Genomic DNA, 22,040 nt, shown 5'->3' on the forward strand with positions numbered 1-22,040 from the left:
CGCTACCACCAAGTTAACCCCATCCCAGGACCAATCAGAAGCAAGGCAATTTCTTCAAGGAGTCGGTGGCCCCGATTTTGACAGGAACTAACGCAGGAGGATTTTAAGTGAACGGCCAGGGCTAGCAGGCTCCACATACCATTTTAACATCTAAGTCTGTGTTAAGTCCTAAGCACTGACACACATAAATTCCAGCCCTTGCGTTCCACACATTTTGTCTCAACTACTTCCATGTCCTCTTTTCAAGTGGCTCGGGCAGGGCTTTCCTCTCCAGGGCTGTGCTTGTAATTCCAGTTAGGCTGCTGTGGTTTGGGTCAGGCACTCATCTGTCTGGCCCATCAGAACTGGTTGTTTCGCGTGGTCACCAACAGCTTCTCCAAACCCAAGCTCTGTTGACTTTTTCCAGTCATCCCAGAAAAATCAAAACAGCAGGGCGACAAAGGGACGAGACGCAAAAGAAAATCTTCGACCAGCTCTGACAAAGAGCTGCCACTCGGCAGCCACTGCTCTCCCCCTTCTGACTCTTTCTGAAGATGCACAAAAGCCAGCAGGAGGCCAGACCCAGCATTCCTCCAACAGTGACCAAGGGAAAATGCTGACCTTTTCGGCTATACAGTACAGTCCATATTCCCCAGCATCCCGTTTCGTTTCACATCTGATCAAGTATGCTCCATCCCAGCTGTTTTCCCTCAAGTATCAAACATTACAGAGACAAAAAAAATTCACTCTCTAGCAGCAGTGACACAGGCTAAAACAATTCTCCCCTTGTGCACCAAATGAGAGCTTCACTTCCAAGCCAGCTCCAACATTCAATATGTGACTTCCTCTGTTTTATCTTCTGTGAAAGAAAAAAATCACTCTCCCCCAAATGACAACACAGCACTGGCACTGTACACGAAACATTCCGGGTGAGGGAGTGCAGAGTGCAGCTGAAGGAATGCACGAGCTGTATACCATACTTTGTTTTTTATGTTCAATCCTATCTAACCTCTCACATCCTAAAAATGTTGCAATCTTTACTCCACTTCCTTGTAATGAACTTAGATCACCAAAGCCATAGCAATATAGTAGATCCTTAAATAAACCCTGATTGTCCTCTCACCTCCCCCTCCAAAAAAAAAAAAAAAACAACCCACATACACACACTCCCCCTCATCATTTCAGGGTTAAAAAAGACTTTTAAAGGACAGCCAAATAAGACTGCAGATGCTTTTTTTCAAGGCAAAAAATACCCCAGCAGTTAGTAATCTTGTAGTGGACACGGTAGTTGGACATCAATTAGTCGGAGAATAGCAGTTTAAAAGACAAAGTGGAAAAATGAAGAATGAAGGGTGCTGGATTTCATTCCTCGCCGATTCTCCGTTCAACCATGAATCAATCACTTTCCCAACATGAAATGGAATAATATGCATCTTCAAAGGGTTTTGCAATCTTGGAGAAATGCTCTACATATGGTCAAGATTAGGACCAAATCTTGACTGTGCGTGAGCTGGGGGACAGGAATAGGATGTTTAACTTATTCCAGGGATGATCCTAAAACTTCATTTCAGCCAACACAGAACAATCTCGTTTATATGCCTTTCCTCTCCCGGCCCTTTCCCCACACTTATCTGGATCTCTGGTTTGTCCAAACATCTTTATTGTGGGCTGCTCAATGCCAAAGATGAAGGGAGAGTTCAAGACACAAAGCTGGGACCAAGAAGGTGGGAAGGGGGTGAATGGAAATCCAGGGTACGGTTGCCAGGAGGAGTGAAAGCAGAGCAAGCCCTCTATATTTTCCCCTTCAATAAAATTGAGACCTCCTTCACTCCTCTAGTCCCTATCCTGCCTTTGCCTCCACTTTGGTAGTTTCTGAGGCTACTGGAGCCCCACTTTTGTGGAAAAAAATGGCAACAACCCCTCTCCCCTGGAGCCAACTATCCTAAAAGAGGGCAGTGGTTTGAACGCTAGTGACATCGCCAAATTTGGACAATACGTGGAATCATTTTGGCTCAAACTGGCAGGGGTCTGGTCAGGCTCCTTGATCCTGGGGAACTCACTGCCTTGACTCACAAGGAGAGACTGCTCTCTCTCTCTCTCTCTCCATCCCCATGCCTTCCTGAAGGGTTCAAAGACAGCAGTGTGGTCCTGGCCCTAGACTGGGCCTAGATATAGGAGATGGGTTATGGGATACCACTGGGGATATGACTGGCAAGGTGAGGGGGGTGGAACGGCCTGGCTTGATGAAGAGTAGAACAGGGAGGGGAGGGTGGGACAAGTACAAACTCTACACTAGCTGGATCTGATTACACTCCAAAGGTATAATGTAGTTTCAGTCTCTTCCACCTCCTAGTTTATTCCCTATTCCATTAAAAATTAGCACCCAAGAACTGATGCTCCCCCTGGCAGCCCTCCTCAGATGATGGCAAAACCTAATGTCCCATGGTTTATTTGGTTTGTTACCTAGATTGTACACTCCCTGAGGGTGGGGATTGGGTTTACTTACTCTACTGAACTCTCCCAAGTGCTCAATACAGTGGTTTGCACACAGTAAGTGTTCAGTAAACATCACTAATTTTGGGGGAGGGGCTTGGAGTGTCAGGGCAATAGGGGAGGGAGGGTAAAGTGGGTAGAATGGCAGCTTCATGATCCCCACCCCCAAACCATGCAAATCTCTTGAAGCCCTGAAGGATACCACCACTCACTGATTCCCAGGCACCGATTTGCTATTGTATCAGTAGTACACACTTAACACCAAGTATAGGAGATTGGCTTGATTCTCTCATTTTCTGTTATTGTCTAGGATCCCAGTTAGGTGGATGTGCTAATGACCTCGCTGATGTAGTGTTCACGAGTAAATGCATGGACCAAAGGTGAGAAGCTAGAGGATGAAGAAGAAGAAATAGAAGCTGGATAACCTCACACTGAAAAATCTTCCCCTTGATAATTGAGTTGACATCACAGTCCGTCATCTAAACCCTTAAATCTCACAACACGGGTCAGAAGGTAAATGATTCCAAAGAAGGGTAAGTGTGGTAATCCACAGATGCTCTAATTGCACAGATCTAGTATATCTGCAGATATTCTAAAATGCCATTTTTCTTTTACTTAACCTCATCTGAAGTAAAAAGCATGAAATAACTGCAGATTAACATTATCCGTCAAATAATGTTAAATTACTCTTCAAGACGAAGCTGGGGGTACTAAAGGTTAAAGCACATCATAGTTTTAGTAAGTACAGTAACAGGGAAGTACAGATCAAAAGAAGGGAGGACTGAACTATAGGAAACAAGTACAGGAGCTGTTTTATGTCTAAAAAAGTGCACAAAGAAAGGCAGCTCAGTACCTCATGTCAGCAAAATCTCTGGAGAAGAAAGTAGACATAATTAAATCATGACACCAGATTTACAGGCGATGACTCCTTTCAAGGCTGTTTTTCCCCACCCAAATTCATTTTGTTTAGAAATATAATATATTCCAGGTTCTTGCTAAATCTGTCAAATGTTGCATCTCCTTTGGCGAAACATGAACTCTATAGGTCTTCGAACCAACATTACTTTTACTTCCCTAAAAAAGATTCTGAAGGTGTGTGTTCCAAATCAAGGCTCAGAAATCACAAGTCAAAATTTTTCCTTTCAGTTCCTTGCCTTTGGATGCTAGACAATATTGCCACAGCTGCAACTTTTCACATTAAGAGCAACTGTACAACTATACAGGAGATTAAGATAAGATATGCTAAATGAATGTGAAATCATTTTGGAAAGGTCTCTTTTGGGCCAAGTATCTTCTTGACAGCTTCAAAATTAATCTGAAGGAACACGTCTACTGATGAAGATGAGATGATGCTTCTTCTCCACCTTGGGGGAAAAATATAAATTCAAAACATGACTGTTTTGAAGGGAAATGGTGCAGCATGGAAAATATAACACTTCATCACAGTTTCAATTAATTATGGTATTTGTTAAGCCCTTACTTTGTACCAACCACTGTTCTAAGTACTAGGGATGGTACGAGTTAATCAGTTTGGACACAGTCCCTGTCCCACTTGGGATTCACAGTCTAAGTTGTAGGGGGAACAGCTATTCAAATCCCATTGTACAGATGAGGAAACAGAAACAGAAAAGTTAAGTGACTTGCCCAAGGTCGCACAGCAGACATATGATAGAGTCAGGATTAGAACCTAGGGCCTCTAACTCCCAGGCCCATTCTCTTTCCACTAGGTCAAGCTGCTTCTTTAACATGACGACGGATAGCATATATTTTCCACTGGGAAAGAAACCTAAAATCCCCATCTTTAGATCTGATGTTTAAATGTGATTGGGATGGTAGGACTTAAAGTCATGTCCCCCATTCCACTGGCCTTGTTTTCTGGACATATCAACTCTAGAAAACAATAGCAAATATACCGAAACAGTTAGTCTCCCTCCCTCCTTCAACCAGGGACTCCTCCCAAACAAGCCTTCCAGAGCAGGAGGAAATGAAGAAAACCTGCATGTCAATAAATAGCTTCCTGCAGGAAATGGTCTCCTGGGCTATTGGAAAAGAACAGCTTTTTGTAATTTTCTACATAGCAGGTGTCCTGTGGTCAGAGACACCTGGAAGTCCAGGAGCTATTGTGTAGAAGGGTTTCACTGCATGCAGCACAATGCTTTTGGATCGCACTGAATTTTGCTATGGTTCAGCTCCTTTCTATCACAAATTGGCCTCCATCATCTGAACCTCCCTCCTCACCACTCCCAGCCCAGGCAGCGCCAGAGAAGGGCAACCCACATATCCCAAACGATGAGAAAAAGGGGATGTACAGTATCGTAAATAGAAACAGCTTCAACTCCAGCCTCACTGCTGTAGATTTTTCCACCAGAAAGCCCACTTGGGCTCAACTTTTAATTATTTTGGCTAGTGCTATATGTAGTAATTCTGTGGTAAATGCCGGAGTGTTTCCTTTCTTGTTTCCATAGCAACATTACATCAGCTTGCAGACAGCTGGCTCCACAGTTTTAAACCATAACAAATTGACCAAGTCAATACACAAAATTATACTTGCTTTAAAGAGATAGTGCACCATTCAGCTGCCAGAGTGCTGAATGAGAAGCCTATGGGGCCCATTTGGCATGAATACTGAGGCGGAGACTTCTTCGTTCTCAGCTTCTTTTGGAACAAGTGCATCCTCAACACATCTGCAATGTTCTAATACAGAAGACATTGAGCCAGCTTGGAGAAGCCTTTATTACACAACCACATGAAGAACTACAGGGAAACAGGAACAAAATCAACAGCATCTGTAAATACTGAGATTGGTACAGTACTTTGCCAGCTGCATCTGTTCTGCACCAAATTGCTATTAAAGGCTAAACTTCAACTTGCTGTTGCAAGTTTGGGAACAGGGATACCCCATTCATTTACGTTAAATGATTCCTACAGTCAGGACACCACAGCCCGTTTATGCCCCAAACCTGTACGGCACAGCAGTTCCCGTGCAGAATTACCACTCGCTAACAAGTGGGGAGTCATATAGAGGCATTGGCTACTTAATAATAATGATGACATTTGTTAAGCACTTACTATGTGCGAAGCACTGTTCTAAGTGCTGAGGGCATACGAGGTGATCAGGTTGTCCCACGTGGGGCTCACAGTCTTAATCCCTATTTTACAGATGAGGTAATTGAGGCTCAGAGAAGTTGAGTGACTTGCCCAAGGTCACACAGCAGACATGTGGCAGAGCCAAGATTAGAACCCATGACCTCTGATTCCCAAGCCTGTGCTCTTTCCTCTGAGCCACACTGCTTCCCACTTTATGCACTTGGACCTGTGACATTTGGGCACTGATATTCACCCCACCCTCAGCCCTACAGCACTTATGCACACATCTATAAAATATATATTAGAAACTATTTATATTAATGTCTGTCTCACCCTCTAGACTATAAGCTCACTGTGGGCAGGAGACATGTCTACTGACTCTATTGTACTGTCCTCTCCCAAGCACTCAGCATATAAGTGCTCAATAAATACCACTGATGATGATGTAGTAGCAACTCATTTTCTAGCCAAATCCTGGCCGAGACATTTTACTGAACGGGATTTACAAAAACGCTCTTTTCAAAATACATTCATTCACTGCTTTCTATCTTTGTTCCTCAGTTTAAATGTCACATAAATCCAGATCAGTTGTCTTAATCTCCTTTGGTCCAGAAACAGAAAACTGCACAATATTTTAAAACTGGCATTGGAAAGTAGCTTCATGTCTGCAACCATTTTTTAAAAATCTTAGACACGGCCAGATATGCTTCTAATGTTTAGTTTGCCTTAATAATGCTATTTTTAGAAGACCAGAGAAACATATCTTTTTACAATGTGACTATGAGGCCACAGCATAGCCCTGTGTTACTTCTGATCCTCTGGGAATAAAACAACAACAACAACAAAACAAAAAACCACCTCTGTAATACTAGTATCCAAGGCTACTCTCTCTTTGCTCAAGAAACGTCCCAAAAGAAATCATCCACATCATCGGCAAAAAAACAATCAGGAATGTCACCCTGGAAGGGTAGATGAGGTAGTCAGAGAGAGGAATAAACAGGAAAAGAGACTGGGAAAGAAAGAAAGAGATAAATCAAGGATGTGAAAGAGTAGTGTGATGTCCAAGAACGGTGAAGAAGATTTTTCTCTCCAAGATTAGAAGCACATTTTTGCATTCCTCCATGTGCACTTTGTGACTTACCGGCTTCGGCATGAGGTAGGCCTAAGGATAGGTGCTAAAGAGAGCCCCCAACTTCCCTGAATCTGAATCCTGTTCCGTCAGCGATGTAGCTTCCAAGGGTGTATCAGGCACTCCTTTTAGCATTAAACAGGAGTGCCAGTCCATGCACAAAACTTCTCCCAAGTTACATTATCCAACGGACCCAGGCAGAGGAAGACGAAAACAACGACGGTACCGGCTTCAATTAGCTGCTTTCTCCTCACTGACTGTTTCCCTCGTAACTTGCTAACTGCATAACTTGCAAGAAAGGCATAAGTCATCGGCTCTAAGCAAATCTTCTATTCACCACAAGGAAAAAAGGGAGTGTTGTACATGGCAAACAATCCCTGTTTTCACTGACGAAGGCTCGATGACCTCTTGCTGGCCTCCAGTTCCTTAATTACTGTCTATGGAATTTCGATGAAAGAAAGACAGAGAATCTGTGCAAAGGCAGGACAAGGACCAATCCCGAAAAAGGAACTGCTGAAGACCACTAGAGGAAATGCACCAACTTAAAAAAAGAAAATCCTTTTTTCAGATGGTCTCCTAAAGATTCTCTGCAGGAAAACTGCATGTTGAAAATAGTGCCTTCCGGAGGGTATTTTTGAAATGACCAAATGAAAGCTTGTGATTTTGGTTATCCCTGCGGAGAACGATCACTCTTTCAAACCATCCTTTCCATTTTCTCTTTTTAGAGTTACACTCACTCGGACTGTGTTTTCCTCCTCCAAAACTGTTCTCATTGTCATTTCAGGCTGCTGAATCCTCTTTTTCCCTTAAGGTTTGTGTCTGGGGACAGTGCTTCGAGACAGCCTCATCGTTTCCTTAAGGCCTCTGGGCAACATCCAGCAAATACTGTTGCTTTGGTTGAAAGCAGTACACGTAAGATTGACTCTCATCGCCAAGTCCAACACACAAAACAACTACCCTAACTTTAATTGAATTTCAAACCTCAGAAGGAAAGAACAAAAGTTTATTTATCCATTTTTCAAACCATGACTCTTCACGTTAGGGAGGTAGTTTATTTTAGTGTGTGTGTGTGTGTGTGTGTGTGCGTGCGCATGTGTGTGTGTTTTAATGGCATTTGTTAAGCACTTAACTATGTGTTACATATTGTTCTAAGCACTGGGATAGTTACAAATGAATTTGGTTGGACACAGCCCCTGCTCCGCATGGGGCTCACAGTCTAAGCAGGAGGAATAAAAGGAGAACTGAGGCACAGAGAAGCTAAATGACTTGCCCATGGTCTCACAGCAAGCAGTTGGAAAAGCTGAGATTAGAACCCAGGTCCTCTGATTCCCAGACCCGTGCTCTTTCCACTAAGTCACGCTGTTTCTCATGATGGTTCTAGGCTGCAACTCCATAACTGACCTCCTAGACTACATTTCTGTTGGTAACAACCTTTTCCCCTAGTAAGATCTACACACAACGAGCAATAATATTTATTGTGGGTGGAGCACTACACTAACCTCTTGGCTAAGTGCAATACAATAGGGTTGGTAGACCTGATCCCTACCCTCAAATGAGCTTACAGTCCAGTGGTGGGGTGAGTGGAGGCGGGGGGGGGGGGGGGGCGGAGACTACATGAAAATACATTTCAGAGAGGGGAAACAGGCTCAGCCAGGGTGCACTCCCTCCTATTTTTAGGCTGTGAGCCCCATGTGGAACAGATACTGTGTGCGACCTGATCATCTTTTATCTCGTATCTATGTCCTAGCACAGAACAGTGTTCAGCATAGAGCAGGAGTCCAACAGATCCCACAATTATTATCATTACAGTATTATTATTATTACTATTAGAGGGATTCCTGCAGAGCTGCCCTAGCTGTTCTTCAGATTCCCATGGAACTAGGTTTCCTGTCCTGTTGACTGACACAACAATTGATAAATTAAGCACTGAACAGAACCCATCATCCTGTCCTCTTTGGGTCCCGTTGCTCTGTTCTTCTGACCCCACCCACTCCCCAAGCCCAAACTGTTCAGACAAGAAAGAACAAGTTTCCACATTGTTCCTTGGCGTGACCCTATCAGATTGTCGAAGACTCTTTAATCAATGAATCAGTCAATGACATTTACTGAGCACTTACTGTGTGCAGAACATTGTACTGAGCACTTAGGAGAGACCATCACCGCAGAGTTGGAAAACATGTTTCCATGCATACAGAGAGGAAGCGTGGCTTAGCGGGCCTGGAAGTCAGAAGGACCTGGGTTCTAATCCTGGTTCTACCTCATGTCTGCTGTGTGATCTTGGGAAAGTCAGTTTACTTCTCTAGGCCTCAGTTACCTCATCTGGAAAATGGGGATTAAGATTGTGAGCCCTATGTGGGCCAGGGACTGTGTCCAACCCAATTACCATCTACCCCAGAACTTAGAACAGTGCCTGGCACATAGTAAGTGCTAAAAAAATACCACAATTATTATTACTATTATTATTATGGAGCTGGAGCCCCACACCACTTTCAGCACCCTAGAAGCTTAATCCTGAAAAATGTCAAAAAATGCTTCCCAGCAGACATCTTCATTCACATTAGCACATGACCAAACTTGAACAAATATAACTGATGCCCAAGGTTTGACTGCTACAGAGATTAATCACCTTTACCGAGCACTTACTGTGTGCAGAGAATGGGAAATTACTCTCATCTTTGCTCTAACTCATCTAGATTCTAAAGAAGCATGACACCAGCAACTTGCAGGTATGGGAACAGAAAGAAATATGAGGTAGAGCATCATCAAGAGGTTTACTAACTCTCAAATAGCTTTCGATTTACCTCCACATACATTTTCAATGAGACACAACATATATTTCTGCCTGGACATCCCTGACTGCAGGTTGATTAAAAAATGAGGAAGTCAACAAACTCCACCTGTCTTAACAGTGTTAGCATATCAACATCATTTTCAAGCTAATAAAATCACTTCTGTACATATTGTTATACTCAGTTGTCTGTGTAATTTATTTTAACATCTGTCTCCCCTGCTAGATTTTAGGCTTTTTCGGAGCAGGAATATGGCTCCTTACTTCCAAGAGGTTAGTACAGTGCTTTGCACAGAGTAAGTGCTCAGTAAGACATTGATTAATTTGTTGTAGCTTCCTGGTGAATGCATTCTTACTGGCTCAGCAGCTAATCAATCTATCAATAGCAGAAGGAGTGTGAAGCAGTGAGAAGCAGTGTTGCCTAGTGGAAAAAGCACGGGCCTGGTACTCAAGAGGATCTAGGTTCTAATGCCAGCTCTGCTACTTGCCTGCTGTGTGACCTTGGTCGAGTCACTTAACTGGTCTATGCCTCAGTTACCTCGTCAGTAAAATCGGGATTAAGAGTGTGAGCCCTACCTGGGGCACTGGATTTATAAGACTGTAAGCCCACTCTAGACTATAAATTTAATGTATGCAGGGAATGTGTCTACCAACTCTGTAATATTGTACTCTCCAAAGCCCTCAGCACAATGTTCTTCAGACAGTAAGTGCTCAATAAATCTGATTGAAAGGGAATGTGTCCAATTTGATTACTCTGTATCTACCCCAGAGCTTAGTCCAGTGCCTGACACACAGTAGGTGCTTAACAAATACAAAAAAAATTACTGAGTGTCTACTATCCTAAGCACTTGTGAGCCCGTTGTTGGGTAGGGACTGTCTCTATATGTTGCCGACTTGTACTTCCCAAGCGCTTATTACAGTGCTCTGCACACAGTAAGCGCTCAATACATTTGATTGAATGAATGAAAGAAGGCAATAATTTACCCATACGATTCCTACCTTTGAGAAGTTTACAATCCCGAGGGGTACACGGAGGCTAAAATAATTTACAGCTAGAAGTAAAACTGTAGGTGAATGCTTCAGTAATAGATACGTACAAGACAGCTGAAGGTGGTTGTGAGTACATATGTGTACTATCAGTGCTAAGGTGGCAGTTGGGAGGATGAAATGGGAGTTGGGAGAGGAGAAATGAGTCAGGGAAAGCGTTCTGGAGAAGATAGGATTTCTGAAATGTCTGAAGTTGGGGAAAGCTGTGGGCTGCAGGAGAGTTTCAGGCAGAAGGAAGGATGCGAGCAAAGATGAGAGAGAGAGATGAGAGTAGGGCATAATGAGGTGGTTAGCTTTAGGGCAAAGAAAAGCGAAACTGGGATGTAGCAAGAAAGGAACATTGACAAATATAGGGAGAGAGTTCATAACAACAATAACAATATTTGTTAAGTGTTTACTATGTGCCAAGCTCTGCACTAAGCACTGCGGTAGATACAAGATAATCAGATCAGACATAGTCCCTGTCCCACAGGAGAGTTCATTTAAGCCAACCGTCGGGAGTTTCTGCTTTATGCAGGAAGAAATGGGCAACCACTGGAAGCTTTTGAGGAATGGGAGCCATGTGTGCCCAGGTGATATCTGTAACCTAAAGGGCTGCTTTCCCTCCTTCTCCTCCTCCTAAACTGAGTCTTTACTAAACTCTGGGCACTGACATAAGGCTACCCAAGCCCGAAGCAGGACTGGGGTACAGAAAGTCTAAAATGTTCTCTGTCAATCTGGGTCACAGGATGACATCAGAGGTCTGGCAACAGGTTTGGAGGTGGGACATTATAAACCAGATCCTTGGGCCTGGGAGTCAGATGGATCTGAGTTCTAATCTCAGTTCCACCACTTGTCTGCTGTGTGACCTTGGGCAAGTTACTTTGCTTCTCCATGCCTCAGTTACCTCATCTGTAAAATGGGGATTAAGACTGTGAGCCCCATGTGGGACAGTGACTGTGTCCAACCCGAGTTGCTTATGTCTACCCCAGCACTTAGCATATACTAAGCACATAGTCAGCACTTAAGACATACATTAACATTATTATTACTATGATCATAATTATTACTATATGAGATATTACATTATATTTATTATATGAGAAGCAGCATGGCTTAGTGGAAAGAGCAAGGGCTTGGGAGTTAGAGGACATAGGTTCTAATCCCGGTTCCGCTACTTGTCTGCTGTGTGACCTTGGGCAAGCCACTTAACTTCTCTGTGACTCAGTTACCTCATTTGTAAAATGGGGATTACGTCTGTAAACCCCTCATGGGTCAATCTGATTACCTCGTATCTACCCCAGTGCTTAGAACAATGCTTGGCACAAAGTAAGCATTTAACAAATACCATAATTATTATTTGTTATCATTTGTATACGACTCCCTGAAGTCTGGTTTATTTGAAAATCTCAGTCGTTGCTAATGTCAGGAGAATGCTAATTATGAAGCTTGCCCCTTGAAGATTTGCTTTAAAATGGCATCTTCTACTGAAATCTTAGCTGCCCAAAACACATTCATCTCACGCAGATATCCCCAAAGATTGATGCGAAGATCTCCTGGTGGTGTGGTGTTGTTGCTAGTAAAAGGCCCATGAGACCCATCAATATCCCTATAGCCTGTCTTCCAAGTCTGATTTCACAATCCTCCTCAACACGCCTGACCTGGTCCCAGGAGTGATAAAGTGCGAGGTCACACCCTACCTTGGGGGTAGCGTGCCGGTTGCTATCCCACCATATGGTTGGCTAGCCACCTCTTGGAAGCTCTATCATTTTCCCAAATGTTACTGACAACAAAGCAAAGAGATTGCCATGGCAGGGGACTGCAGTGAGAAACAGACAGCAACGTGGCTAATGAATTGAACTAACCAAAAGGAGACCTGCTGATATAAGTAAGTTAGGAAGGGGAAAAAAAAAATGTTTCTGACCAGAAGTAATGTGCAAAATATGAAACACATTGTGTTATTTACAGAGTCAGAAAAGGATTCAAGTCTCTTTAGTGAGAAATATTTTGCTCATTATCTGTTGACATCATTGCCCTCAGAAATTAGGGAGAGATTTTGTGAGAAATATGGGAAAAATATGAGATTCCATTCTCTCCCTGGGGTTCTGTGAAAAGCTGAAATAATCTCTTAGGCAACTGCACATTTTAACTAGTTGCAGTAAGTCTAGTGGAAAAAAAAGACAACTCAACAGAAAATGTGTTCAGTTTTTATGTTGTTGGGAATATGGCAATGTTTAGTGATACTGTAATTGTTCTGTGTACATTTATGGCATACTCATAACTTAAGCATTACAAGGGAAAGGACAGATGGATTCATTCCTTTTAAAAATATTTTGAATACTGTAGCTGCTGCAGTCAAGTTCACTCACTACCTAACCTTATGGGTCTTGAACTTTTTGTCTCCAAATAAGAGACTATGGAAGAACCCTCAAAACACCCCTAACAAGTAGGGCTGAAACAACTGAATCCTAGGCCCAGGGATGGAGCACCTTGGGACACCCACCTCATGACAATAATAACTGTGGTGCTTTAAGTATTTACCATGTACCAAGCAATACTAAGTACTGGGGTAGATACAAGGTAATTAGGTCAGTCACTCTTCCTGTCCCACAGGGGCTCACATTCCAAATAGGAGCAAGGACAGGTTTTGAATCCCCATTTTACAGTTGAGGTAACTGAGACACAGAGAAGTTGAGTGACTTGCCTGAAGTCACACAGCAGGCAAACGGCAAAGCAAGATTAGAAACCGGATCCTTTGACTCTCGGGACTATGCTCTTTTCAAGTGTTACGGAACTTGTCCAGAGTTGCACCACAGGTTGGTGACCGGGCTGGGACAAGAACCAAGTCTCCTAACTCCTAGTCCCATGAACTTTCTACTCATTCAATCATATTTATTGAGCACTTACTGTGTGCAGAGCACTGTACTAAGCACTTAGGAAAGTGCAATACAACAATAAACAATGACATTTCCTGTCCACAACTAGCTTACAGTCTAGGTGGGGGAGACAGACATCAATACAAATAAATAAAATTACAGATATGTACAAAAGTGCTGTGGGGCTGGAAGGGGGGAAGAGAAAAGGGAGCAAGTCAGGGTTAAGGAGCCTCCCTAAAAATGTCAGAGATGGTTGACTTCAACAATACAGTTCCCTCACTTAGGAGGGATTTGTATTACAAACTCCCCTGCAACCTAGAACAAAGAAACGTCAATTTCTTAGGGCAAAAAGTGGTAAATAGAAAGTATTTCAGCTTGCCACAGAAAAATATGATAATAATAATAATCAATCAATCATATTTATTGAGCGCTTACTGTGTGCAGAGCACTATACTAAGCGCTTGGGAAGTACATGTTGGCAACATATAGAGACGGTCCCTACCCAACAGTGGGCTCACAGTCTAGAAGGGGAAGACAAAGAATGGCATTTATTAAGCGCTTACTATGTGTAAAGCACTGTTCTAAGCACTGGAAAAGTTATAGGGTGATCAGGTTGTCCCACGTGGGGCTCACAGTTTTAATCCCCATTTTACAGATGAGGTAACTGAGGCACAGAGAAGTTAAGCGACTTGCCCAAATTCACACAGCTGACAAGTGGCAGAGCCAGGATTTGAACCCATGACCTCTGACTCCAAAGCCCAGGCTCTTTCCACTGAGCCACGCTGCTTCTTCAAAATGAGGCTGCCAAGTAGGGCAATTACGGTACAAGAAAGGCATATGGGGATGGTGGGGGTGGGGGTTGTCTCCATTCCTGGGATTGATTAAAATTTTGTCCAGAAGCAATAAGCCTCAGAAGGGATTGGGTGGTGGTGGAGGAGAAACCAAATTACTATAATGGCATCTCCTACAGGCTGATTCATATAGTAGGCATGGTGTGTTATTCACATGAAGCTACTATCCTTGCCCAACCAAATGTAGATGCTGAATGGCAGCCAAAGGGATGCTGTATTCGCAAAGCTCTTGTCTTTGAAACAATCTCATACCTCCAAGACAATAATGGCCATTTGGCATAGTGATAATACAGCAGACAGTTTCACTCTCATTCTCAAATTGTCAAGTGCTTTTCCCTGCATCGACAAAAAACAAAAAACAAACCTCCTTCCATAAAAGCAGCATGGCCTAATTAGAAAAAGCACAGACCTGGACATCAGACTACTTGGATCCTAATCCTGGCTCTGAGACTTGCCGATTTTATGACCATGGGCAAGTCGCTTAATCTCTCAATGCTTCAGTTTCCTCATCTGTAAAATGGGGATTCAGTATCTGTTCTCCTTCCTCCTTAGACTTTATACCCCCTGTGGGACAGAGACTCCATCCAACCTGATTATCATGAACCTACCAAGTGCTTAGTAAACTGGTTGGCACAAAGTAAGCACTTAATACGTGCATTATTCCAATTATCATTATAAAAATTACCTGAACATATCTATAAAAATATCCCACTGGCATTTTGAGTCACTATATCTGAAACTGAATTTCTAAAACTGAACTCCTTATCTTCCCTCCCATTTCCCCCACTCCACCTAACTTTCCCATTGCTACTGACACCACCATCCTCCCTTAGTCATTCAATCATATTTATTGAGCGCTTACTGTGTGCAGAGCACTGTACTAAGCGCTTGGGAAGTACAAGTTGGTGACATATAGAGACGGTCCCTATCCAACAACAGGCTGAAGCCTGCAACTGTGGCAATATCTTGGGACTCGACTTTCTCTTTCAATCCCCACATTCCGTCTATTACTAAATCCTGTCTGTTTTTCCTCCACAACATTAACATTTCCTGAAGCCACCCTCTTCCCTCCATCCAAATGGTCACTCTCCTGGTTCAGTCACCCACTGTATCGCCAGGCTTGACTACTGTTCCAACATTAATGCAGTTCCAGGATTCAAAAAACTGATCAAAACTATAAGAAAATACTCAATCTTTCACAATAATAATAATAATAATAATAGCATTTATTAAGTGCTTAATATGTGCAAAGCACTGTTCTAAGCATTGGGGAGGTTACAAGGTGATCAGGTTGTCCCATGTGGGGCTCACAGTCTTAATCCCCATTTTACAGATGAGGGAACTGAGGCACAGAGAAGTTAAGTGACTTGCTCAAAGTCACATAGCTGACAAGTGGTCAGGATTTGAACCCATGACCGCTGACTCCAAAGCCCGTGCTCTTTCCACTGAGCCATGCTGCTTCCCCATGCATTTTGAATATGCACTTTGAATAGCTGACAGACCATGGTCTATAGTTCCAGGACTAGGAGAAGCAGCGTGGCTCAGTGGAAAGAGCCCGGGCTTTGGAGTCAGAGGTCATGGGGTCAAATCCCGGCTCCGCCACTTGTCAGCTGTGTGACGTTGGGCAAGTCACTTCACTTCTCGGGCCTCAGTTGCCTCAACTGTAAAATGGGGATGAAGACTGTGAGCCCCCCGTGGGACAACCTGATCACCTTGTATCCTCCCAGCGCTTAGAACAGTGCTTTACACATAGTAAGCGCTTAATAAATGCTATTATTATTATTATTATTATTATTATAGTCTGGCTAGTTAATTTAGCCACGGTCAGCTAGTTAGTGATGGCATTTGCTAAGTGCTTCTATTTGCCAAGGACTGTGCTAGATGCTGGGATCAATCCTAGCTGTGAAACTATAAAAATTTCCTATAGGAATGCTCCTACCATTAAGCACGCTATGCTGGGCATGCAGTGTTACGTGATGATGTCACAGGCAGGGACCAAGGTTAGGCTCCATAAAACTTTACCCTTGTTGGCTAGCTGCTGAGCAGGCAACGGAAACCCTGCGTAAGAGGCAATTCTTCTCCCTGCTTCTCCCCGCTGCACCCAGTGGGAGCATCATCATCATCATCATCAATCGTATTTATTGAGCGCTTACTATGTGCAGAGCACTGTACTAAGCGCTTGGGAAGTACAAATTGGCAACACATAGAGATAGTCCCTACCCAACAGTGGGTTCACAGTCTAAAAGGGGGGACAGAGAACAAAACCAAACATACTAACAAAATAAAATAAATAGAATAGATATGTACAAGTAAAATAAATAGAGTAATAAATATGTACAAACATATATACATATATACAGGTGCTGTGGAGAAGGGAAGGAGGTAAAATGGGGGGGATGGAGAGGGGGACGAGGGGGACAGGAAGGAAGGGGCTCAGTCTGGGAAGGCCTCCTGGAGGAGGTGAGCTCTCAGCAGGGCCTTGAAGGGAGGAAGGGTGCATGGACCCCCTGGGCAGGTAGTGCAGGGGCCGCTGGGCTGGACCCACCCTCCTGCTGAGACCCACCATCTCCCTTCTCCAGCCTAGACCGTGTGATGGTGATGGCACCAGCAGTGGCAGGAAGGTAGGATTGAGAGAGTAGTAGGATCAAGGATCTAGGCTCAGGAAGCAGTCAGGGAGCAATAATGGGGGGATGCAAAACCGGTGGCTGAAGAATGCTCCCCACTGGGCAAAAGGGTTGCTGTCACCCAAACAGACCACGATGGTGGTTCTAGTCCTTTTCCTTATCCTGGAGAGCCGAGTTCCAGCCCACTATGCCTTGCTCTTTGGCACTAAACACAAGACAGAGAAGCAGCGTGGCTCAGTGGGAAGAGCACGGGATTTGGAGTCAGAGGTCATGGGGTCAAATCCCAGCTCTGCCAATTGTCAGCTGTGTGACTTTGGACAAGTCACTTAACTTCTCTGGGCCTCAGTTCCCTCATCTGTAAAATGAGGATTAAGACTGTGAGCCCCACGTGGGACAACCTGATAACCTTGTAACCTCCCCAGCGCTTAGAAGAGTGCTTTGCACATAGTAAGCGTTTAGTAAATGCCATCAAAAAAAAAAAGATAATCAGTTCGAACATATTCCCTGGTTTACTGTGTACAGACCACTATACTAAGCACTTGGGAGAATACATTATGAGTTGACAATTAATTAATCATACTTAGACACAGTCACAGCCTACAAGGAGTTTACAGTCTAGGGGGGGGACGGACAATGAAATAAATTACATCTGATAGGGGAAATGGGGGGGAATGGCAGGCTATAAGGATATAATGACATAGATTCTCCCCAGTTTTTAAAACGTCACTTACAATAGTAAATGTGAGGACCCACCCTCTCTTCCTGAGTTAGTACAATGCTTTTTAAATCAGATTTCCAATAGTTCAAATCTATCACTTGTCTCTCAATACGTTTATTTTTCCACAAATTAACCACAGATTACCAATTCAGATTATTGAGTTCCTCCATATTTGACACCCTAGTTTTAGAATTATTACATTATTAAAAAACAAGGAACAGCACTTATATTCAGATTGAAAAGTAGGGATTCCCATAGGAATTACTCATAATAATCTGAACAATTGTCAAAGTTTCAGGATGTCAAAGTAAGAATCAACAAAGTAGCAGTTAAAATTGAATATAAGCAGAAAAATGTTGATCACTTTAGTGCGAGATAAGACAGTGTGATTAAAAAAAAAGCTGTTAAAACTATTCTTGAGCTACAGGACAAAACAAGGCTCCGGCAAATTATTACTCAGTATTTTTCCACCTCCTTTGATCCTAGTTAACTTAAAAAGCTAAATGAACAAAGCTTTTGATCAGAGTGAAAAAGCCTCATAAGTGAAAATTCTGAAAGGAAAGCTTGCATGTACAGAGGGCTACTCCAAAGAAGGCCATGTTTTAACTACAAATTAAGAAAAAAGAAAATGAAATCATTATTAGCAAATCAATTCATCCCTATTCATCCTGCTAAAAGACAAATAAAACCACACACTAAGGATTACCCAAAATTAAAAACTACCCCCTGGAAAATTCCAAGAACTACAGAGAAAAGGTTTATTCAGAAAGTAGTTACTATTTTACTGGAAATCCATTTTTTCTTTAGCTTCCCCTTATTAAGAAACAGTAATGAATGGAAGTAGAAATAAAGAAGAAACGTCTGAGCAATTCTCTTGTGGTGAAGAACAGTAACTGGAGTACCATAATTCAAGGTTTAACCCCTAAATGGCTGAATATATATGATGAACAAAACAAATTAATCAATCAATCGTATTTATTGAGTGCTTACTGTGTGCAAAGCACTGTACTAAGCTCTTGGGAAGTACAAGTTGGTGACATAATTAAGCATCAGGAGAGTGTGAGTGGGCAAGCGGAGAAGTATATTTTAAAAACATTTTGCTATATCACTAACCAGATCGTCTTTTTGAAATAAGAAAAATTCAGTGGGAAGCAGCATGACCTAGTGGAAAGAATATGGACTTGGGAGTCAGAGGACCTGGGTTCTAATTCTGAATCTGTTACTTGTCTCCTGTGTGACCTTGGACATGTCACTTAATTTCTCTGTGCCTCAGTAACCTCATCTGTAAAGACTGTAAGCCTGATGGGGGCAGGGATTTTCTCTCTTTATTGCTGAACTGTACTTTCCAAGCATTTAGTACAGTGCTCTGCACACAGTAAGTGCTCAATAAATATGATTGAATGAATGAATGAAGATTAAGACTGTGAGTTCCATGTGGGACAGGGACTGAGTCCAACCTGATTATCTTGTACCCCAGCACTTAGTAGTTAGTGTGCCTGGCACATAAAAATTGCTTAATAAATACCATAAAGAAACCACTGAATAATAATAATAATAATAATTGTGGCATTTATTAAGCACTTTCTATGTGCCAGGCACTGTTCGAATCATTGGGGTGGATACAAGCAAATAGGGTTGGACACAGTCCAGGTCCCACATGGAGCTCAGTCTCAATCCCAATTTTATAGGTGAAGTAACTGAGGCACAGAGAAGTGAATTAACTTACCCAAGGTCACACAGCAGACAAGTGGGGAAGCCAGGATTAGAATTCATGACCTATCCACTAAGCAATCCCGCCTTTCTAACGGATTAATGGTCTGACCAGATGACTCACATTATAGCCCATTGACTAAATGCAAGTTGGTCAACAACAAAATCTCTTGAGCTAACCATTGGTCTGCTGCAACACTATCCGACAGATTAAAAAATGATTAAATCTTCAAGTTATTCTGTATTACAGAAGTCAAGTTACTCAGTGTAGGTATTTTAAATTACTTATTAATAATAATGATGGTATCTGTTAAGTGCTTACTATGTGCAAAGCACTGTTCTAGGCACTGGAGCACTGTTCTACGTGATGGGCACTGTTCTAAGTGCTGGATATTCATTCATTCATTCAATCGCATTTATTGAGCGCTTACTGTGTGCAGAGCACTGTACTAAGCGCTTGGGAAGTACAAGTTGGCAGCATATAGAGACGGTCCCTACCCAGCAGTGGGCTCACAGTCTAGAAGGGGGAGACAGAGAACAAAACCAAACATATTAGCAAAATAAAATAAGTAGAATAAATATGCACAAGTAAATAAATAAATAGAGTAATAAATACGTACAAACATATATACATATATACAGGTGCTGTGGGGAAGGGAAGGAGGTAAGGTGGGGGGATGGAGAGGGGGAAGAGGGAGAGAGGAAGGAGGGGGCTCAGTCTGGGAAGGCCTCCTGGAGGAGGTGAGCTCTCAGTAGGGCCTTGAAGGGAGGAAGAGAGCTAGCTTGGCGGATGTGGGGAGGGAGGGCATTCCAGGCCAGGGGGAACTGGATATTAATGTCTGTCTTCCCCTCTGGATTTTAAGCTCATTGTGGGCAGGGACTGTCTCTACCAACTCTGTTGTATTGTACTCCCTGACAGCTTAATACAGTGCTCTGCATAGAATGTGCCCTCAATAAAAACCACTGATGATGATGTTGAAGAGCAACAGAAAAGACATTAAATGTACAACTGACTTTTGCTTCTCATTATAGTCTGGTTTGGGGGATTTAATCAGAATTCGTAGGTTATTGTCTAGAAAAATAATGCCACCTTAAATGATGGCTATGGCAACTGGAAAAAAAAACCTGCAGCCTCTGGCTCAGCAACTGCAGCAGTCACCAAAGCCTATGGAAAGAATGGATTATCATATACTGGGGGCCCTAAGCAAACACACCCTTTGGAGCAGAAGGAATTGCATATATCTATGGAAATACACTAAATGTTTAGCAAAGCCCCATAAATATAGACAACCTTGAACTATACTACCAAAGGATGCATTTGGGTATCTTTTGAAGGGGAGTTTGAAAGCCCCCATGTTTCCTTGGCAAGGGCCTTACACAGTCACTTGTAAAAAGTTGTTTGTGTGCCTCGTCCCTTTTATTTATGCAGAGCATTTGGTGTTAGTCACCCTGCCCCTCAGAGAATGCCAAAGTAAAAGCAGGGGGTATATAGATCTTTATGAAGCAAATTACCCATGCGTGACAGGGACTGCGTCCAACAAGATAACCTTTGTCTATCCCAGTGCTTAGAACAATGCTTGGCACACAGTAAGCACTTAAATTCCAAACTTATTATTGAGATTCATTTTACATTTATACTATTTCAAGTTTCCTATTGCATTGGTTGCCAATCCCTTACCCATCTTATTTTTAGATTGTGAACTCCTAGAGGGCCAGGGACAATGTCCAACTCCTACCTGTTAATTTTTTTCCAGGACTCAATTCATTTATATGTCTGACTCCCCCATCTAGACTGTCAGATACTTGTGGGGAGGAGAAGGAGGATGGTCTATGGATAGAACAGGGGCCTGGGAATCAGAAAGACCTGGGTTCTAATCCTGACTCTGCCACTTGTCTGTTGTATGATCTGGGGCAAGTCATTTCTCTGGGTCTCAGTTCCCTCATTTGTCAAATGGGGATGAAGACTATGAGCCCCATGTGGGACATGAACTGCGTCTAACCTGATTAGCTTGTATCTGCCCCAGCACTTAGTAAAGTGCCTGGCACATAGTAAATCCTTTACAAATACCTTTAAAAAAAAATTCATACCTACACTGTTGGTACTGTTCTCTCCCAAGCACTTCGGACAGTGCTCTGCACAGAGTAGATGCTCAAAAAATTATACTGATTGATTAACTGATTCCCGGAAGTGCTTAATAAGTACTAATTTACCTCTACTACTGTTACTAATATTTACTGTGTATTCTTACATTGATGCAAATTGTACCATGGCACTTTATTTTTAAAGGTCACCAAAAAGAGATTTTTTAAAAACGTTTTGCTGTACCACACCACCTTTACCTTCCTTAATTTATTCTTCTTAGTAACAGTGATGGTTGGATGAATATGATGAAAAATACTGAACAGAAAGCTGATGAAATTTTACATACACTTCTCAGAAAATTGTTTTTCTGGGTAAAAGACCTCTTCCAGATTCATGTTCATCCAAAAATACAGATTGAGGAATCACATGTGTAAAGCATCACAACAGAAACACTTCACACAGAAACACAACAGAACATGGAAAAGACACAGCTCCCAACCTTAAAGGCATTTTTCTTTAAGTATTTTCTTTAATGTTTGGGCACAAGTTAAAGATCACTGAACCTTTCAGTTTCCACCTGAGATGTGTGACCCCGGAAAGCCTTAAAGCCAACATGACACAAACAATTATTTCAATCTTTTCACCAATGGGGAGATGAAAAACAGCAAAGCACAAA

At 42.6% G+C, this 22,040-nt stretch overlaps 1 protein-coding gene across 1 annotated transcript in view; it reads right to left on the reverse strand.

Moving 5' to 3' along the window:
• Nucleotides 1-22,040, reverse strand: part of SASH1 (SAM and SH3 domain containing 1) — a 205,066-nt gene that overhangs the window by 46,723 nt on the left and 136,303 nt on the right. The window lies entirely within an intron of this gene.

The sequence above is a fragment of the Tachyglossus aculeatus genome, chromosome 2 (genome assembly GCF_015852505.1).
Source record: "Tachyglossus aculeatus isolate mTacAcu1 chromosome 2, mTacAcu1.pri, whole genome shotgun sequence".
NCBI lineage: Eukaryota > Metazoa > Chordata > Mammalia > Monotremata > Tachyglossidae > Tachyglossus > Tachyglossus aculeatus.